At 45.2% G+C, this 22,065-nt stretch overlaps 5 pseudogenes; all 5 read left to right on the top strand.

The window, feature by feature from the left end:
• Positions 1 to 805: 805 nt before the first annotated feature.
• LOC143937420 (5S ribosomal RNA) lies at positions 806 to 924 on the top strand (annotated as a pseudogene).
• A 2,566-nt stretch (positions 925 to 3,490) lies between these two features.
• On the top strand, positions 3,491 to 3,609 carry LOC143937661 (5S ribosomal RNA; annotated as a pseudogene).
• Positions 3,610 to 5,601: 1,992 nt separating this feature from the next.
• On the top strand, positions 5,602 to 5,720 carry LOC143937060 (5S ribosomal RNA; annotated as a pseudogene).
• Positions 5,721 to 20,874: 15,154 nt separating this feature from the next.
• Positions 20,875 to 20,993, top strand: LOC143936946 (5S ribosomal RNA; annotated as a pseudogene).
• Positions 20,994 to 21,687: 694 nt separating this feature from the next.
• Positions 21,688 to 21,806, top strand: LOC143936435 (5S ribosomal RNA; annotated as a pseudogene).
• The last annotated feature ends 259 nt before the right edge of the window (positions 21,807 to 22,065 follow it).

Below are 22,065 nucleotides of genomic sequence, written 5' to 3'. Positions count from 1 at the left end.
AAAAAGAAAAATAAAGACAAAAAGGGAGGGGGGGGGGGATGCCACCCAGAGCAGACATGGCCTACGTAGGTAAACGTTAGATGTTCAGTTGTTTTCTGGGACAGAGGCACTGCTCACCTCCCGAATGTAGTCTCGAGTACCAGTAAAATACCTCCAGGGCCTCCATGTAACACTAAATGCCTCTTCAGTGTTGTGAAGGGTGGCGGTCAATTCTTCCATCCGGAGAATATGATTGACTTTGGAATACGACAGCACCTTGGATGGGGGCTGAGGCTGCCTCCACAGTGTGGGAATGCAGGCCCAGGCGGCATTCAGGATTTGCATCGTGAGGGTTTTTTTGTATTTTCGAACAGGCTGTTCGGTCAAGTGAAGAAGGCATGCTGCTGGGAACCCAAAAGTTCCTCAAGGCCGGGCATGCCCAGAAAAGGTGTCCCATGGTCCCCGTATCTGAATTTCACTTCCAACAAACATCCGGGATCGATCTATCCATTTTATTCAGAAGGTATGGGACTCTATACCAGCGTGAGACTATCTTGTATCCTGATTCTTGATATTGGTTTGCGATGGAAGCTTTATGTACTAAGGTCAGGATCTTCCCTATCTGTTGTGGGGTAAATGTGATGCCTAAGTCCCTCTCCCATTTGTGGATAAATGGTGGGGGTCGACTCCTCCTCCTGACTACTCAATAGGTTGTACAGGAGGGAGAGGGTGTGTCGCACAGGTTCCCTTTTGTGACAGATGGATTCATAGGGTGTCAGGTCTCTAGGAGTCTAGGGGGCCCTTTGTATGGCCAGAAGAAAGTGACGCCTACGGCCCCATCACCCTGAAAGCGCCCAATCTCGTCTGATCTCGGATGCTAAACAGTGTCGGGCCTGGTTAGTACCTGGATGGGAGACCGCCTGGGAATACCAGGTGCCAAAGGCTTCTTTTTTTATTTTTTTTATTTAGTAGGATGCGACATACAATGCAAAGGTAACTTCACAGAATGTGTGATACAAATAGTTACAAACAAACGATCATATTGCATGGATATCAGAGCCAATGGTAAGAAGTCTGAGGAGAATAGCACGTGTACAGCTTTGCGGTCATATCAAGATGAGATTAAAGCTCCATCTCGTTGGGATCCTCTACCACTTAAAATATTATTGATTCTAGCCCTGCTACCCTCGAAGAGTTTAGATATCCATAGATAGGGGAAGAGTATTGTGTAGTAGTCAAATGGGGTCGGAACATACCATTTTCTTTTCCCTTTTTTGAGTTAAGAAGGGAAATAGTAGAACTGAAAGGAGGGAGAAGGGGAAAGAGAAGATTGGGGAAGGAAATGTCAGAAAAGGAAAAGAAGGGGTAAGGGGGTGTCGTGGGTAGAGTGGATAGGGTGATGTCCCCTCCCAGGGAGCAAGAGACGCCCTCGGCTCACCAGCTCATCAGGTGTCCAACGTTTGGAACAGCGATCTCCAACGATCACCATGAGCTTACTATGTCTCGCCGAGGTATTCTTCCGAAAAGCGAAACTGGGTCCAGTAGAACCATCTGTTCCCATGCTCCTCCGTTTTATCCCTCATTGTGGCAGTCAGGTCTTCCATTTGTTCAATATCATTTACCTTTGCGAACCACTGGGTCACCATTGGAGCAGATTGCTCTTTCCACTGACTTGGGATGCAGGCCCTAGCTGCATTGAGGAGATGTTTAAGTAAGGACTTATGATAACGCTTTCTCGACATAGGAGTTAGATTGAGAACCACTGTTGCGGGATCATTGGCTAAGGAAATCTCCTGATATTTACTGCAGAGTGACGACTTATGGGCGAAAAAGAGTATTCTGTCCTTCTGTGGTTTGGAGAATGTAGTTTGTAAGTCCCTTTTCCATTTAGCTAGGAAGGGTGGATCCGTGGAGGATTGTGCGTCTGTCAGGATTTGGTAGGACCTAGAGAGGGAACCACGAATTGGGCCATCATCCAGGCAAAGTTCCTCGAAGGGGTGGAATTGTCCATAGAAGAACGAATGGTTAGGTAGTGATCCGAGGAAATGGATTAACTGTCTAGCTCTCCAGCTATCCAATGCAACAGGTACTTGCTCTAGCAGTATGGTCCCCATGGGAATCAAGCCCGTGGGTCCAAGAAATAGGGCTGCTCTCAGAAGCCCTTTCGGGGCTTGCCTGGTAAAGGCCTGGTCAGACAGGCCCAGAGGGAATCTAGGATGTCCAATAATTGGGGTCATAGGAGAAGGGAAGTTAGTCAGGTGGGAAAGGTGAAAAAAACTATCCATCTCGGCGAGCGAGGGGCCAATTAACGGGTGAGTAGTCACACAGGGCTCCAATGGCCTCCCCGCCCAAGGCAGACCAGCCAGTGGAACCCGCGCCATCTCCTGCTCTAGCTTGACCCATAGCTTCAGTTCCCCATGCCGGTGCCTTATCACATATGGTCCCCCATCGGATAGTGTCCGCTGTGTACTGCTCATGCGCAGTACACAGCAACACAGATTCCGAAAATTGCCGAGCATGAACGGCGCCTGCGCACTGAGTCCAGGTTCTATCCCCACTATCCAAGTGGACATAGAGTAAGAATATAAAAGAGCCGAGCGCAGCGAGGCCGAGCCCGAAGCGTGGCGAGCGAAGCTCGCTTGCGAGGGGCCCTCTAATATTCACAACCCTATGTCCGCCTGGATGGTGGGGCTACCACCTCCACTCACCGCGCAGGCACCGTTCAGCTTCGGAGATTTTCCGAAGCTTCGTCTGCTCCGTACTGTGCATGCGCAGGACGGCGCGGACACTATATCATGGCCGGACAGTATATGGCAGAACACCGGCACCAGTCAACCACCGGTGTCATGTGCGTCGCTGTATAATATAGAGCAGGGTCCGGGAAGCCAATACCTCCCCGCAATTTCGGTCGCAATAGCATTGCCCTACCAATACGCATATGTTTTCCGCGCCAGAGGAACTTGATAAAGATTGAGCGAACCGCATGAAAGAAAGTCTGGGGTATTTTGATAGGTAAGGCTTGTAGTAGATACAGAAGTCGTGGCATCGCGTTCATCTTCAACACATTACAGCGTCCGAACCATGACAGAGCTAGTGGGTCCCATCTTTTAAGGTCCGCTGTAAGCCCATAGGCTTCTTTTTATGTTGTTGGCTTTGACCTGTTTTTTTTGCTTGTTTCTCAAGGCGACCATCTTGGTGTTTGTCAAGAGGGTTGGACGTGTCTTGAATAGAACGCTTACGGCCACATCAACCTGAAAGCACTCGATCTCGTCTGATTTCAGAGGCTAAGCAGCGTCAGGCCTGGTTAGTACCTGGATGGGAGACTGCCTGGGAAGACCAGGTGCCATAGAAGGATCTGGTCTGGTTAGTGTCTTGATTGGGAGATCGCCTGGGAATACTGGATGCCGTAGGCTTCTTTTTATGTTGTTGCCTTTGACCTGTTTTTTTAGCTTGTTTCCCAAGGTGACCATCTTGGCCTTTGTCAAGAGGCTTCAGAGTGCCCAAGGAGAGTGCCTACGGCTAAATCACCCTGAAAGAGCCCAATCTCATCTGATCTCGGAGGCTAAGCAGCGATGTGCCTGGTTAGTACCTGGATGGGAGACAGCTTGGGAATACCAGGTGCCGTAGGCTTCTCATTATGTTGTCGGCGTTGACCTGTTTTTTTTCCCTTGTTTCCCAAGGTGACCATCTTGGCATGTGTCAAGAGGGTTGAGAGTGCACAAAGAAATTGCCTACGAGCACAACACCCTGAATCTCGTTTGGTCTCAGAGGCTAAGCAGGGTTGGGCATGGTTTGTACCTGGATGGGAGACCGCCTGGGTTTTCCAGATGCCGCAGGCTTATTTTTATGTTGTTGGTGTTGACCGTTTTATTTCGCTTGTTTCCCAAAGTGATCATCTTGGAATTTGTCAAGAGCTCAGCGACAGTTTGCGTGGTCGGGAGCCCTCCCGAGGGCCACACCTCTCCCAGACGCTGTTTCCCCACCACTGTCAACTGTCGCAGTTTCTTGTTGGTAAATCCCGGTGGGAAGTCTGGATTACCTATAACCGGAGTCATTGGTGACAGCAGGGGAGCAATGTGTGTGCAGCTGAACAACCTCCGCACAACAGCCAACGTAGCTCCCACTACGGGGTGATCTCTGAGGTCTTTTGGTAGGGAGGACAGGAGCCACGGGGAGGTCAAAAGGGGAATGGATCCATCCTCAATCTCCATCTCCACCCACTGCTTGTGTGGGCCATTACAATGCCAATCAATGACTCTAGCTAGCAGAGTCGCTCTGTAGTATTGTCTGAGATCTGGGAGACCCAGACCCCCCTTGTCCTTTAGTCTGGCAAGCAATTGCAAATGTTCTCTGGGTGGTTTGCGCGCCCAAATAAAGTCCCGGAGCAGCACCTGCAGTTGTCTGAAAAAAATTGGGGGTAACCGGATCGGTAATGTCTGGAACAAGTATAAGATCCGCGGGAGGGCCGTCATTTTGAATGCATTACAGCGCCCGAACCAGGTCAGTGTTAAAGCATGCCAGTTTCCCAAATCAGATTTCAGTCTATTCAGGAGAGGGACTAAATTAAGCGGGTACAATTGCGCCAAATCCACTGCGATGTCAACGCCCAGGTAATGTATAGATTTTTTAGCTCAGTAGAATGGAAAAGCGGAGCGTAGCCCCTTGGCCTCACCATCCGGGACCGATATATTCAATACAGCCGACGGTGCAATTGATTTTATAGTTTGATAGGCTGCCGTATTGCCGGAGAGCCGCGAGTATATTGGGAAGCGAAATGTGTGGATTGGAGACGAAAAAAATTCGATTGTCAGCGTACGCCGCAATTTTGTGGTGTGCTGAGGGTTTGGATATGCCAGTAATATTCGGGTCATTCCGAACGTGACACATAAGTGGTTCCAGTGTCAGAATAAAAATTAGGGGAGACAGAGGGCACTCCTGCCTTGTCCCATTAGTGATGGGGAAAGAGTCCGAGCACTCTGAAAGCACCCAATCTCGTCTGATCTTGGAGGCTAAGAAGAGTCAGGCCTGGTTAGTACCTGGATGGGAGACCACCTGGAAATACCAGTTATTGTAGGCTTCTTTTTATGTTGTTGGCGTTGATTCGTTTTTTTTTTTTTTCGCTTGTTTCCCAAGGTGACCATCTTGGCATTTGTCAAGAGGGTTGAGAGTGCCCAAAGAGTTCGCTTACAGCAGCATCACCCTGAAAGAGCCCTATCTTTTCTCATCTCTGAGGCTAAGAAGGGTTGGGCCTAGTTAGTCCCTGGATGGGAGATGGCTTTGGAATACCAGGTGCCGTAGTCTTCTCTTTATGTTGTTGACATTGACCTGTTTTTTTTCGCTTGTTTCCCAAGGTGACCATCTTGGCATTTGTCAAGAGGGTTGAGAGTGCCCAAAGAGATTGCCTATGGGCACATAAGCCTGAAAGCGCCCAATCTCCTCTGATCTCAGAGGCTAAACATATTCGGGCCTTGCTAGTACCTGGAATAGGAGACCACCTGGGAATACTAGGTGCTGAAGGCTTCTTTTTATGTTGTTGGCGTTGACTTGTTTTTTATTTTTGTTTGTTTACCAAGGTGACCATCTTGGTGTTTGTCAAGAGGGTTGAGAGTGCCTGAAGAGCTCGCCTATGGCCACATAACCCTGAAAGCACCAGATCTCGTCTGATCTCAGGGACTAAACAGGGTCGGGCCTTGTTAATACCTGGATGGGAGACCACCTGGGAATACTAGGTGCTGTAGATTTCTTCTCATGTTGTTGGCGTTGACTTGATTTTTTTGTTTGTTTCCCAAGGTGACCATATTGGCGTTCGTCAAGGTTGAGAGTGCCTGAAGAAATCTCCTACGGCCACACCACCCTGAAAGAGCCCAATCTCATCTGATCTCAGAGGCTAAGCAGGGTTGGGACCAGTTTAGTACCTGGATGGGAGACCGCCTGGGATTTCCAGATGCTTCTTTTTATGTTGTTGCCGTTGACCTATTTTTTTCCGCTTGTTTCCAAGGTGACCATCTTGGTGTTTGTCAAGAGAGTTGAGAGTGCCTGAAGATATCGGCTACGGCCACATCACCCTGAATCTGTTCCATCTCGTCTGATCTTGGAGGCTAAGCAGGGTCGGGCCTGGTTAATGCCTGGATGGGAGACCGCCTGGAAATACCAGGTGTCGTAGGCTTCTTTTTTTTTTCAAATATAATTTTTTCTCCAAATAGGGGAAGACGGTCCCCCGAGTACATAATGCAACAGAGTAATACAGAGCAAAAAGCAGCTGAACAATACTTGATACAGGTATATTCGCAACTGTGAGTCTGCCTTCCATCAATCACAATGATTCGAGGCATGGATAAAGTACTGTACCAAGATCCAGGGTCACACAAACCCCAGGTCCCTCCAGCATAATCCATCCAGAGGGTGGTGTGGGGCCGTAATTCCCAATTTTCCACTTTTTCCAAAAGAGAGAGGGGGTGGAGGGGGTGAGAGATAGGGGAGGAAGGCAGAAAAGAGAAGGATTGAAATATCAGGAAAGGAGAAGAGGGGACGAGACACGATGGCAGCCACTGTCCAAGGGGCCAGTCAAGGAAAGCTCAGAGCACTAAGGCGGTAGCAGGCGACATCCTTCTAGCGAGAATATAAAGGTATTCCAGATGTCTCAGGTTTGTTTAAAAAATTCTTGTTTACCTTGTGATGTGAGGATCAAGTCCTCCATTTTTTTAATGTCCTCTATTTTCCTAAGCCAGTGAGTAATGAAAGGGGGGGAACATTTTTTCCAATAGAGAGGGATGCAGGATTTCGCCGCATTAATCACATGCCGTAAAATAGATTTTTTTGTACTTCTTAATGGGAATCTGTGAATGGTACAAGAGAAAGAATGCAGCCTCTTCCTGGATGGAGAAGTCTGTGAATTTTTGTGTCATGCATTGGATCTCTGTCCAGAAGTCCACCAAGCTGAGGCAGGACCAAAAAATGTGCAGCAACGTGCCCTCTTCTTCTCCACACCTCCAGCATATGTTCGAGGAAGAGGGGAAACATTTCTGCAGCTTTGATGGTGTCAAATACCACCTGGTGAGAAGTTTAAAATTCGTCTCCTGTATCTTCGTGCACAGCGACATTTTGAGAGCCAAAGTGATAATGCGTTGTCTCTGTGCTGGGGAAAATTAGCAATTAAGGTCCTTTTCCCAGTTGGCCAGACAGGTTAAGTGTGGGTAATCTGTTTGAGAGAGAATGTGGGCCAAAGGGCCTTCGCTCCTGCATAGAGTCTCAAACTCCGTCTGAGGGCGGGCGAACGTTTGAGGATTGGGGATGGAATGGAGAAAATGATGTCGTTGGCCGCTCTCCAAAAAGGCAGTTGGAAAAGCCCTGTCGGATCTGTTAGGGTTGAGAAAGAAGGCCATTTTCCATCAATGACGAATTTAGACGCATTGTCTAGGTTGGAATTTCTAAGTGGGTCCCCAGTTCAAAGGTTGGATGGCCACGTATAGGGAATAGGGGGGAAGTCAAAGACGTGAGTGTGTTTTGGGTAGCGATCAGGTGACTGACTTTCAACTAAGCCCCTATAGTGGGATGTGACATAAATTCTGTGGGTAAATACTTATAGCACCACATGGCGCTTCTTAGCGGGATTCGGGAGTGAGCTTAGAAAATTTGTTTCGATTCCAGTCCAATACACGCCCCAGATGGGAGGCCAGGTAGTAGCGTCGCAAGTTAGGGAGAACCAACCCTCCCTGTTGTTTAGACAATGTCAGCTGTGACCGCTTAAGTCTGGGATTTTTGTGGGCCCAGTTAAATTGAGTGAGCAAGGATTGAGCTTGCTTAAAAAACAGGACTGGAATCTGGATCGGGAGAGCTTGGAAAAGATAAGTAAATTTAGGGAGTATGTTCATTTTAATGAGATTGCATCTGCTGAACCAGGAATGGAGGCCAGAATGCCACCCGTGAAGCAAACTGCGGATCTTAGTGACAAGGGGTGGGGGGAAGTTCAACATAAACGTACGCGCGATGTCCGGTGGAATGTAAGTACGTGAGTATATCTTACTTATCCATGCCAGCATCCGTTCACTCAGACCTATATGGCGAAGGACCGAGAACATTAATGTCCATTTGACCCGATCAAAAGCCTTCTCGGCATCAGTACTCATGAAAAGACAAGGGGTCCCAGATGACTTTGCTTTACGGATCAGGGTAAGCACCTTAGTGGTGTTGTCCCTATCTTCCCTGGTGGGAATAAAACCTAACTGGTCAATATCAGTACTCATGAAAAGACAAGGGGTCCCAGATGACTTTGCTTTACGGATCAGGGTAAGCACCTTAGTGGTGTTGTCCCTATCTTCCCTGGTGGGAATAAAACCTAACTGGTCAATATGTATAAGGGACTACAAGTGATGTGCCAATCACGTGGCGAGGAGTTAGAGAATAGTTTTAGGACCGAATTTTGGAGGGAAATGGGTCTGTAGCTCCCACATAGGCCTGGGTCTTTGCCCTCCTTAGGTATCAACGAGATGTGGGCTCTAAGGGTATCCTCAGGAAAATCCCCATTCGAGCTCAGAGTATTAAATAAATTCACCAAGCGCGGGCCGAGAATAGGGAGGAAGGTCTTAAAGTATTGTGCGGTATATCCGTCAGGGCCCGGAGCCTTACCCACCTTCGGAGGTCCCACGGCCGTCTGGACTTCTTCCAGTGTGATCGGGTCCTCCAAGTACTCCCGTGATTCCGATGAGAGGGTTGGTAGACCAGAACCGGTTACATATCTGTCTATATTGTCCTGTCCAGACCCTGAATCGGGCAGGTTGTAGAGATCAGAGTAACATTTTTCAAAGACTTCGACTATTTGGGTTGGGGTAGAGGCCCTCTGGCCATTCTCATCTATCAACTGTGGTATGTAAGAGCCAGATTTCAACTCCTTTACCGACCTGGCTAAGATTTTTCTGCATTTGTCCTCTGACTCCTACGTCAGTTTACGACAAAACTGGAGTGCCGCTTTCGCTTTATAATGGAGTAGGACAGCAATATGGGTATGGAGTGTCCCCAATTCAATCTCTAAGGTCCGTAAGGGGGTATGTTTATGTTTCGCTTCCACAGAGGCAAGTTCACGAAACTGATTAGCAAGCTGTTCCTTCCGTGCTCGTTTGATGCGCGCCCCGTGCCTGATAAGTACCCTGCGGAGTACTGACTTGTGAGCCTCCCAAATTATCCCCGGGTCACAGTCCTGCTTTAGTTTTCTTGGAAATAAAGGTCCAATTCCCTGGTCACATCTGCTAAAACTTCCGGTATCTGGAGCAGGCTCTCATTAAGGTGCCAGAATAGAGACCTAGGTGAGGGGTAGGGAGCGAGGAGCAAGAGGCAGAAGTGTCAACCGATGGCGAAAGGGGACATTAAAGTCCCCACCTAATATCAATTGGCCCTCCCGAAAGTCACATCATCTGTGCAGGGTAGTTCTGAGGAACGTGTCTTGGTGATCATTGGGAGCGTACACAGTGGCAAATGTAAAAAGGCGCTCTCCAATGTGGCCCCTAAGAAAAAGATATTGGCCCCCAGGGTCCACCAGAGAATCCTGGACAACCCAGGGGAGCCTGCTAGAGATCAGAATGGAGAGGAGGGGTTAGTAGAGTGGTAGACCTTAGGGAAGGATCTCGACCATAGAAAGGGGAGGCTAGTATTTTTAAAATGTGTTTCTTGTATAAAGGCCACATCAGTACAGGATGTGTTCAGTTCTCACAGGAGGATCCACCGTTTTTCAGGGGAGTTCAGTCCCTTAACGTTTAGAGAGGTGACCTTGACTGAGTCTGCCATCGCTCCTCGGGGAGGGACATCAGAGAAAAGCAAAGAAAGTTGAACCAAGGTAGGTTTTGGGTAGGTAATGCATGGTGGGAACTAAGGGGGAGAAAGGAAGGGCAAATGCAAGGAAAGGTAAAGGGAAAAAGAGGCCGGGCACCTCAACCCCAGGGGGAGAGGGAAATTAAGGGTTGTCCGCACTCAACAGTACAGGAAGGGTATACTAAAACAGCACAATTATGCTATAGCGCTTACCAGATGTACACTGGGTTTAACGCGCTGTCCTACTTGGGTAATTGGGTAGACAGGTTGGAGAGGGAGCCCCCGAATCCTAGTCCCCCCAGTCCCGGCAGTGGTAAATGTCACGTCTGATACCGCTATGCAAATAAAAGACAATCAGTAACATCAAAGAAACAAAAAACAATAGTATAACCAAAACAGAGGTAGAGCATATAACTGTTAGCACTGAGGGGTCTCCTCGGCTCGCCCTAAACGTAGGCATGCATGAGGGAGCCCGTCACAACAGAAAAGGCATCACAGAATGGGATCCACCACCCCCCGTCCCATACCCCTAAAGTACATGCAGTCCCCAAACAAATGCCTTTCTCCCTTTGGCAGATTGTCCTCTCCTTACCCCCTCTCCCCCGTCCACGCCCCGGGGGGAAAAGGGGCAGGGAAGGGGGGAAAGGGGGAGTGGAAGGGGGAAAGGGGGAGGGAAAGGAGGGAAGGGAAGGGTGGGAAGGGGGGGAAGGGAGGGGGGAAACAGGGGAGAGGGGACAAACATGCAGAAATGTCAAGTCCTTTAGCGCACTCCCACCAGCAAACACCCGGACCCCATAAATTTCAACTCCTCCCCTCCATGGTCACCACATCAAGATGAAAGAGAAGCAGCCCTGGTCGGTGCATGGAAAACCCGGCAGGCAAGGGGCTGGGGCCACCATCCCTCCATCCAATGGGAGACTTCACCCGAGCAGCAGTCCTGGGGCCCGCCAATTAGTGTCTCTCCTGCATCTCCAGAGGGAGGCTGGGACTGCCCAAACAGTAAGGGGTAAATCCTCCAGAGGGGTCCAGAGTCACCCTGGAGGGAAGCAGTGTCTCGTACCAATAGGCTCAATAAATAAGTCATCCAGGGTCCCCGAAAGCTGCAGAAGGCAATGTCGGCAAAGAGTAGGTGGGAGCCAGAGGGGGGGACAAGGGGCACATCCAGGGGGAGGGGACACATATGCGGGAATGTCAAGCCCTTCCAGTACAGCGCATTAGGTATCACTCAGACCCCCCAAAGTGCAAATCCCCCATCTAAGGTCAAGACTCCAGAAGGGAAGATGAGCCGCCCTGGTCTGTACATGAAAGAACCTGCTGCCAACGGGTTGGGGCCATCATCCCTTCCTCCAATGGGAGATGCCACCGGCATGACAGCCCCGTGTCCTGTCAAGTGGTGCCCCTCTGACAATGTCATTGTGGTATATGTGGAGCATCCAGGGAGAGGCAGGGACCACCCAAACAGTGAGGGGTAAAGCCTCCAAGGGGGACCGGTGTCAGACAGGAGGATAGCGGTGTCTTGTACAAGTTGGTTAATTAGACAAGTCATCCAGTGTGTTTCTGTGAGCAGCGGAAAGAAAGGTCGGTAAGGATTATGAATGGGTGGGGGCCAGGGAGTGCATAAAACTGCCACCAGATGACCGGGGCAGAGAGGGCAAGGGGATGAAAGTCAGATCTGGTAGGTGGGGGCGGGGGTGAGGAGTGTCCCTCATATTACTCACATTGGCCATACCTTGAAGCTGAGCGCTCTGCATACCCAGGACGTTCTTCTGTATAATCTAGCCTATCTGTACACATTAGTCGGTCCTCTGTATACACTAGTCTGTCTGTATACACTAGTGTATACAGATAGGCTAGATTATACAGAAGAACGTCCTGGGTATGCAGAGAGAGAGGCTAGAGTATGCATACTTGCTAGTGTATACAGACGGACTAGTGTATACAGAAGACCGGCTAGTTTATATAGGGAGGCTAATGTGTGCAAAAGACAGGCTAGTGTATACAAATAGGCTAGATTATAGAGAAGAACATCTTGGGTATGCAGAGAGAGCGGCTGGGTTACACAGAGAGGCTGCTGTATGCAGACTTGCTAGTGTATACAGACGGACTAGTGTATACAGAGAGGCTTGGGTATACAGAGAGCTAATGTATAAAGAGCAGCTAGTGTATACAAAAGACATCCAAGGGTATACAGAGAGACTCGTGTATGCAGAAGACCGGCTAGTTTATACAGAGAGGCTAAAGTGTACAAAACACAGGCTAGATTATACAGAAGAACGTCCTGGGTATGCAGAGATGGAGGCTAGGGTATACAGAGAGAGAGTGAGGCTGGGTTACACAGAGAGGCAGGAGTATGCAGACTTGCTAGGGTATACAGAGAGCGAGGCTAGAGTATGCATACTTGCTAGTGTATACAGGTGGACTAGTGTATACAGAAGACCGGTTAGTTTATACAGAGAGGCAAATGTGTACAAACGACAGGCTAGTGTATACAAATAGGCTAGATTATAGAGAAGAACGTCCTGGGTATGCAGAGATGGATGGCTAGTGTATACAGATAGGCTAGATTATACAGATAGGCTAGATTATACAGAAGAACGTCCTGGGTATGCAGAGATGGAGGCTAAGGTATACAGAGAGAGTGGCTAGAGTACGCATACTTGCTAGTGTATACAGATGGACTAGTGTATACAGAGGACCGGCTAGTTTATACAGAGAGGATAATGTGTACAAAAGACAGGCTAGTGTATACAAATAGGCTATATTATAGAGAAGAACGTCCTGGGTATGCAGAGAGAGAAGTTGGGTTACAAAGAGAGGCTAGTGTATGCAGACTTGCTAGTGTATACCGGTGGACTAGTGTATACAGAGAGGCTTGGGTATACAGAGAGCTAATGTATAAAGAGATGCTAGTGTATACCGACGGACTAGTGTATACAGAGGACCGGCTAGTTTATACAGAGAGGTTGATGTGTAAAAAAGACAGGATACAGAAGAACGTCCTGGGTATGCAGAGATGGAGGCTAGGGTATACAGAGAGAGAGAGCGAGGCTGGGTTACACAGAGAGGCAGGAGTATGCAGACTTGCTAGTGTATACAGATGGACTAGTGTATACAGTAGACCGGCTAGTTTACACAGAGAGGCTAATGTGTACAAAAGACAGGCTAGTGTATACAGATAGGCTAGATTATACAGAAGAACGTCCTGGGTATGCAGAGATGGAGGCTAGGGTATACAGAGAGAGAGGCTAGAGTATGCATACTTGCTAGTGTATACAGGCGGACTAGTGTATACAGAAGACCGGTTAGTTTATACAGAGAGGCTAATGTCTACAGAAGACCGGCTAGTGTATACACATAGGCTAGATTATAGAGAAGAACGTCCTGGGTATGCAGAGATGGAGGCTAAGGTATACAGAGAGAGAAGTTGAGTTACAAAGAGAGGCTAGTGTATGCAGACTTGCTAATGTATACCGGTGGACTAGTGTATACAGAGAGGCTTGGGTATACAGAGAGCTCATGTATAAAGAGATGCTAGTGTATACAAAAGACAACCAAGAGTAGACAGTGAGGCTCGTGTATACAGAAGACCGGCTACAGAGAAGCTAATTTGTACAAAAGACAGGCTAGTGTATACAGATAGGCTAGATTATACAGAGGAAGGTCCTGGGTATGCAGAGATGTAGGCTAGGGAATCCAGAGAGAGACTGTGTTACACAGAGAGGCTAGAGTATGCAGAAGACCGGCTATTTTTTTTTTACAGATAGGCTTGTGTATACAGAAGACAGTCTGGGGAATTCAGTGAGGCTAGTGTATGCAGAGAGGCTGGGACACCGAGACTATTGTAAAAAGAAGGCAGGCTAGTGTATATAGATTACGGGCACCTGTATACAGAAGACAGAGAGGCTAGTCTATATTGAGTGACTGGTGTACACAGAGAGATTAATGTATACAGAAAAGCTAGCGTGTAAAGAAGACAGGACTTTATTTTTTGCTAATGCAACTACTTTTGAAACATATAAAGTGCTTTTTTCATATTTTGGTGCTGTTAAAAAGTGGTGTGTTGTCAGTGGTGATATCAATGTGACAGTTAATGTGGAGAACTACAACTATTCAAAATAGAGCAAAAGAGTGCTAAGTTTACTTTGTTAAGTCATTGACTGATAGACGTTAAGTAATTGGCCGTTATTGGTTTGGCAGTACATGGTTTATTTTGATGTAAGATAGTTTTATTCTCTACTTATAGCCGAGTTTTAGACGACTTTATTATTAGCATTATTCGCATTATTCATATATATTATGCAGAGTGTAAGTATTGCAGTGAGACGATATTGCTTTTAAAAGATTTGTATTATTATACATAACATTGTTAGCAGACCAATAGGACAATTTACATGGCTTAATATTGCAGAGCGTAATTTATCAGGAAAGAGATCCAAAGCGTTAGTTGCAGTAGCTTCATAAAACTGAGATATCGTTGCATTACTCTAAATTTAAAAGTTGTTCCGGTAGCACTGAAAAGACGATATTAGATGAGTGATCTACACATTTCGTTTACTATTTCACTATACCGGCTAAATGTTAATATGTTAATATGTGCTGCGTGTAAGGTAGAAATTAGATGGTTTAGTGTGAGCTGGTTTACCAGGATTTAGAGATAGTAATCTGTTTATACTAGTAATAAATATAGCAAAATAACTATAACGGGTTTAAGTGGAAATACACGAAATAACAGCAACAACGTGTGTAGGTTTTTATCAATCAAGTTAATTACATGTAAGCAGCTAAATATTCTGCAATAGCAGAGATTAAGTATTGCAGTCGAAATGAGATCGGAAGCGTTAGTTGCAGTAGCTCCAAAATGACTGAGAAATCATTTCATTACTCTAAATTTAAAAGTTATCCCGGTAGCACTGAGTGGACTGATATTAGATGAGTGATCGTTCTAGTACAAATTCAGTTTCCTATAGCAGAGAGATACCAGTTACTGTGAGACGAGTAATTAAACTGTTCACGGTAGCATTGCATTACTCTTAACATGTGCAGCGTGTAAAGAAGCAATAAGATGGTTTTGTATTATCCTAAAATTAGCAGTATACGTAATAAAGGTGAGTAGGTAACCTGGATTTAGACAGAGCAAACTCTATAATCTAATTTAGCAAAATTAGAAAGGATAATATTGAGACAGTATATACAGGTAGAGTTTAAGTGGAAATACACAAAATATCTAGCTTACCTTCACATTGTTCAATAGAGCGTTGCAAAGTAATACCAAGGCAAAATGTCGGAATAGCAATTAGATGAGATGATTGCTGTAATCATGAAATATCAGCAACGACTAGGTTTCTATCGGATGAGAAAGTATAATAACTGGCAAAGTATGACATGGCAAAGAGACAAATTGCATTAGAGATGTGAGATGGACATGAAATGTCAATCCCCATTGGTTACTTACATGTAAACGCGGCTACATACAGCAAAGTGTGAGCTAAGCAGCTAAATGGTATTTAATAGTAAATTGACGTAGCTTGAAAATTCCAACGTGTAAATCGTTCCATTAATTATGCTACGCACGAAGACGGCTTACACTGACTGTTTTCCGTTTCCACTGGTCATCGGCATAATGTATCAGTAACCATGAACATTAAAAGTGATAGACAGCTTACATTTGGATGTATGCATGATGTGAATGTAAAATGAATGTAAAATAGTTGCATTATGTGTTATTAATGTAATCAAACTGTATTGCTTTGCTTTGCTACTGCAACCACTTCTTGCCGCTGTTAAAAAATGTGTTGCAAGTGTTATGTGTTACAAATGGTTATCAGTGTGACAGTTAATGTGGAGAAGAAGTAATACACAAAATAGAGTCAGAAAGAGAATCCTATTGCATAGAGGTAGCGAGAGATGGTTGCATTAATCTTAATGTGCAGTGTGTAAAAGGTTTTAAAAAGATGGTTTTGTGTGACTTTTGCTTTAACGTAAAATTAGCTGTAGACATTATAACTTGTTACAATGATTTAGAGATAGTAATCTCTATAAAATAATAATAATAAGTATAGCAAAACAAATTAGGAAAATTTTGAGGCAGTATGTATAGGTCGAGATATAATGAATACACAAAAGGGATCAAGGGATAGTAGCAAAGTCAATGGATAAATGCAAAGGTACTCTATTTAACAGTAAATTGACGTAGCTTGCAAATTTCAACGTGTAAATCGTTCCATTTATTTTGCTGCGCACGAAGACGGCTTACACTGACTGTTTTCCGTTTCCACTGGAAAGAGAATCCTATTGCATAGAGGTAGCGAGAGATGGTTGCATTAATCTTAATGTGCAGTGTGTAAAAGGTTTTAAAAAGATGGTTTTGTGTGAATTTTGCTTTAACGTAAAATTAGCTGTAGACATTATAACTTATGGTTAGGTTTACAAAGATTTAGAATTAGTAATCTCTATAATATAATAATAATAAGTATAGCAAAACAAATTAGGAAAATATTGAGGCAGCATATATAGGTCGAGATAAAGTGAATACACAAAAGGGATCAAGGGATAGTTGCAAAGTCAAGGGATAAATGCAAAGGTACTCTATTTAATAGTAAATTGACGTAGCTTGCAAATTCTAACGTGTAAATCGTTCCATTAATTTTGTTACGCACGAAGACGGCTTACACTGACTGTTTTCCGTTTCCACTGGAAAGAGAATCCTATTGCATAGAGGTAGCGAGAGATGGTTGCATATGGCAGAAAGACGGCTTACACTGCTTTTCTCACATATTGCTGCGGTAAAAAGAAGTAATACAGTACATGACAGCTGATACTGGTTGAGTAATAAAACTGTTTTATTAAGATGTAAGACTAGTTTTATTCTCTACATATAGGCTTTTCAGAGAGTTGTATAATATAGGCGACCAATAGGACATTTAGGTGTCCTTTTATGAAGCAGTGAAATCTATTCACTGCTTCATTCTCCGGCATTCACATAGGAGATCTTTCTCCTCTGTGTGCCACTATATGAAGCGGAGTAGATCGTTTCACCCTTGGAGGTGTGAAGTGATCTACAAACGCTTCTAACACTGGAGAACGGCCCCTAATACTGGAATCTCGTGAGACTTTATGAGATTACAGTACTAGAAATTCACTCATACACACAGATGTCATTATATTAAGCAGTGATAAATTATCACAGCTCAATACACTGACACGCGGTGTGATTAATGTTAGTGAAATAAAGCGTCCCCCTACATAATATATACATGTATACACACACAGACATTATATATACATGTATATACACACACATTATATATATATACATATACACATTATATGTATATATGTATATATATGTATACACATACATATGACAGGGGGACATGGTTACAGTGTTGGGGGGTCTGAACGAGGCATAAGGAAGTTAATTATCTTCCTCTTTCCTCCTCAGATCCCCCCGATTCCCTCTTCACTACCCCGGTTCTCCACCTCTGAGTTGGTGAATCGGGGCGTGTGAATTCTGACACAGATCACAAGTGAAGCGCTGAGATCACAGCTTCATATAGTGACCGTTACTGTGTCAGTCTATGTGGATTCTCCATGTGTGGAGATAATCGGCGGGAGAACAAGTTCAAACACATCTCCCCCCATTATCTCTGGTTTATATACTGTTTATGGGCTGTGATCAGCGGCGATCCTCTGGATCTCCACTGATCATTGCTTCATAAACGGACACCATAAATGGCTTAATATTGTAGGGAGGAAGTATCGCAGTTCAAAGGTAAGAGATTGAAAGCTTAGCTTGAAAATGGCCGAGAAATAGTTGCGTTAGTCTAAATTTAAAGGATATGCCGGTACCAATGAGAAAGCTTATATTAGACTAGTTGATCTTTGCATTACACAATCCTATTATTATTATTATTATTAAGATCATAGTGCAGAGAGATACTCAGTTAATGTCAGAGATACTCGGTCAATGTCAGAAAAGCAATAAAACTGTTTACATCGTTAGAGAGCGATAGTTACATTACTCTTAGTATGTGCAGCATGTCTGGTAGCAAATGGATGGTTTTGTGAACATTTTGCATTAAGGTACAATTAGCGGTAGAACTCATGGAAGTGAATAGATTTAAGCGGATTTGGAGATAGTACTCTCCATTTCTAATAAGAAATAAAGAAAAATAAGTCAGGATGGTGTGTCAGGACTGTCACATACTCACAGTTCCGGTACAAATATGCAAAATAGAGCAAAAGAGTACATGGTTTATTTTGATGTATGATAGTTTTATTGCATGCTTGATGTGGATGATTAAAATCGTGTAGTGATCTATATTTAGCATAAGAATGAAAAGGCATAACCTGGCAATGAGACAAACTCCATTAGAGATGTGAGCTAGATGAAATAATGAGATGTCTCTGTATAGCCCAGATTGTCTTCTGTTATCACTTAGCCTACCCTCTAAATTCACTAGCCTCTCTATATACACCAGTATGTTTACACTAGCCGGTCTTCTGCATACAATAGCCTGTCTTCGATATACACTAGCCTATGTTCTGAATACACTAGCCCGTCTTCTGTCTTCTGTATGCCCTAGCCTGTCTTCTGTATACATTAGTCTCTCTGTATAAACTAGCATCTCTGTATACCCCAAACTGTCTTCTGTAAAAACGTGTCTCTCTTTATAGCCTGTCTAGCCTTTCTTCTGTACACACTAGCTTCTCTGTATACACTAACCAGGCTTCTATATACAATAGCTTCACTCTATGCACTAGCCTCTCTGTATAATCTAGCCTCTCTATATACCCTAGATAGTGTTCTGCATCTCCGTAGTGGTAGCCTCTCCGTAGAAGCCAGCCTTTATTCTGTATTCACTAGCCTTTCTTCTGTATGCTGTAGTCTTCTATATATACTAGCTTCTCTGTACACCCTTGCATCTCTGTAATACACTAAACCCTCTGTATACCACAGCCTGTCTTCTGTATACACTAGACTGTAAACACTAGCTAGAATACACCAGCCTGTCTTCTGTACCCACTAGAATCTCTGTATACACTACCCAGTCTTCTGTATACACTGTCAGCTTGGATGTATACCCAAGCCTGTCTTCTGTATACACTAGTCTCTCTAGATGCACGGTCCTATCTGTATACACTCGACTCTCTCTATACACTAACCTCTCTATATACACTAACATCTTTGTATATACTAGCCTCTCTTTAAATTAGCCTCTCTGTGTACCCCAGCCTCATTGTTTACTCTAGCATCTCTGTATACTCAAGCCTATCTGCTTACACGAGTCTGTATTCTGTATTCACTAGCCTGTATTCACTAGCCTTATATATACTAGCTTCTCGCTTCTCTGTACACCCTTGCATCTCTGTACACTAGACTCTCTGAATACACTAAACCCTCAGTATACCACAGCCTGTCTTCTGTATACATTAGACTGTAAAAACTAGCTAGAATACACCAGCCTGTCTTCTTTACCCAATAGACTCTCTGTATGCACTACTCAGTCTTCTGTATACACTGTCAGCTTTGATGTATACCCAAGCCTGTCTTCTGTATACACTAGTTTCTCTATATGCACTGTCCTTTCTGTATACTCTCGACCCTCTCTATACATTAACCTCTCTATATACACTAACATCTTTGTATATACTAGCCTCTCTTTAAATTAGCCTCTCTGTGTACCCCAGCCTCACTGTTTACTCTAGCATCTCTGTATACTCAAGCCTATCTACATACACGAGTCTTCTGTATTGTGTATTAACTAGCCTTTCTTCTGTATGCTGTAGTCTTCTATATATACCAGCTTCTCTGTACACTCTTGCATCTCTGTAAACACTGTGTAAACTAGCCAGTCTTATGTATACACTCGCCGACTGTATACACTAGACTCTCTGAATACACTAAACTCTCTGTATACCACAGCCTGTCTTCTGTATACACTAGACTGTAAAAACTAGCTAGAATACACCAGCCTGTCTTCTGTACCCACTAGACTCTCTGTATACACTACCCAGTCTTCTGTATAGAATGTCAGCTTTCATGTATACACTAGCTTCTCTATATGCACTGTCCTTTCTGTATACACTCGACTCTCTCTATACACTAACCTCTCTATATACACTAACATCTTTGTATTTGTCTTTAAACTAGCCTCTCTGTGTACCCCAGCCTCACTGTTTACTCTAGCATCTCTGTATACTCAAGCCTATCTACATACACGAAACCTGTATTCTGTATTCACTAGCCTTTCTTCTGTATGCTGTAGTCTTCTATATATACCAGCTTCTCTGTACACCCTAGCACTGTAACAGTACTAGGTTCCTGTATTACAGAAACAGAACACCAGCAATAAGGTGTATACTGTGCAGGAGGCACACAACACCGACTCTAACTTCTGCACTGCAGATGCATGTATTGCAGAAATCGAACACCAGTAATAATATGTGTACTGTGCAGGAGGCACATAACACCCACTGTAACAGTGCTAGGTTCCCAAGCAGTAAAGGCACTGTCCCTGCCTATAGTCCTCTTTCCCTGACCACCGCAACACACTATACAAAGCCGCCGCGCTGGCGGCCTTATATAGTGTGGGGTGTGTACTAAACCCCCCTGAGCTATAATTGGCCACAGGAATCCTGCCTGTGGTGAATTGTGGCTCTCTTCACAGAGGATGTCACATCTGTTCTTATTATATAGAACCTATTATGCTCCTCGTAAACTTTTTCAGTTTGGCCGAACGGCCGGACGCAAGTTGCCCCCGGTGCGGGAACATGGGGGGAGACATGATGCACATGTTTTGGAGATGCCCGAAGTTGATCCGCTACTGGACAGAGGTGACAGGAACCATTGATCGGGTGGTTGGAACCTCCACCAGGATGGAGGCGAAGTATTGTCTCCTGGGATTAGTTGAAGGAGTTGGAAACCCGGGAAGTAGCCAGATGGCAGTTCTGAGATGCCTATTTCAGGCAAGGAAACTGATTGCTCAACCCTGCTTAGCCTCCAATGTTGGCAATGACTTGGTTTTTTTCGCTTGTTTCCCAAGATGACCATGTTGGCGTTTGTCAAGATGGTTGAGAGTGCCCGAAGAGATCGCCTATGGCCCCATCACGTTGAAAGTGCCTGATCTTGTCTGATCTCGGAGGCTAAGCATTGTCGGGCCTGATTAGTAACTGGATGGGAGACCAACTGGGAATGCCGGGTGCCGTAGGATTCTTTTTATGTTGTTGGCGTTGACATGGTTTATTTTTTCCGCTTGTTTCCCAAGGTGATCATCTTGGCATTTGTCAAGAGGGCTGAGAGAGCCCAAAGAAATCTCCTACGGCCAGATCCCCCTGAAAGCGCCCGATCTCATCTGATCTCAGAGGCTAAGCAGGGTCCGGCCTGGATAGTACCTAATTAAAGGTGCCGTAGGAATCTTTTTATATTAATGGCTTTGACCTGTTTTTCTTTCGCTTGTTTCCCAAGGTGACCATTTTAGCATCAGTCAAGAGTTTTGAGTATGTCCCAAAGCGTTCGCCTGAGGTCACATCACCCTGAAAGCGCCCAATCTCAGAGGCTAAGCAGGGTCTGGGTCAGATGGGAGACCGGCAGGGTCTATGTTGTTGGCGTTGACCTTTTTTTTTTCACTTGTTTCCCAAGATAACCATCTTGGTATTTGTCAAGAGGGTTGAGAGTGTCTAAATAGAACACATATGGCCACATCACCCTGAAAGCGCACAATCTCATTGATCTCGGAGGCCTAGCAGTGTACGGCCTGGTTAATACCTGTATGGGAGACCATCTGTGAATACCAGGTGCCGTAGGCTTCTTTTTATGTTGTTGGCGTTTACCTGTTTATTTTCGCTTGTTTCCCAAGGTGACCATCTTGGCGCTTAACAAGAGGGTTGAGAGTGCCCAAAGAGATCACCTACGGCCCCATCACCCTGAAAGCGCCCAATCTCATCTGATCTCAGAGGCTAAACAGTGTCGGGCCTGGTTAGTACCTGGATGGGAGACCGCCTGGAAATACCAGGTGCCATAGGCTTCTTTTTTTGTTGTTGGCTTTGACCTGTTTTTTTTCCCTTGTTTCCCAAGGTGACCATCTTGGCATTTGTCAAGAGGGTTGAGAGTGCACAAAGAAATTGCCTACGGGCACAACACCTTGAAAGCGCCCAATCTCGTTTGGTCTCAGAGGCTAAGCAGGGTTGGGCCTGGTTTGTACCTGGATGGGAGACCGCCTGGGTTTTCCAGATGCCGCAGGCTTCTTTTTATGTTGTTGGCGTTGACTTGTTTTTTTTGTTTGT

The sequence above is a fragment of the Lithobates pipiens genome, unplaced genomic scaffold (genome assembly GCF_037356315.1).
Source record: "Lithobates pipiens isolate NorthernLeopardFrog02 unplaced genomic scaffold, aLitPip1_a1.2 Scaffold_28, whole genome shotgun sequence".
NCBI lineage: Eukaryota > Metazoa > Chordata > Amphibia > Anura > Ranidae > Lithobates > Lithobates pipiens.
Note: the sequence above shows the minus strand (reverse complement) of the source record. Positions and strands in the feature narration are given on the sequence as shown.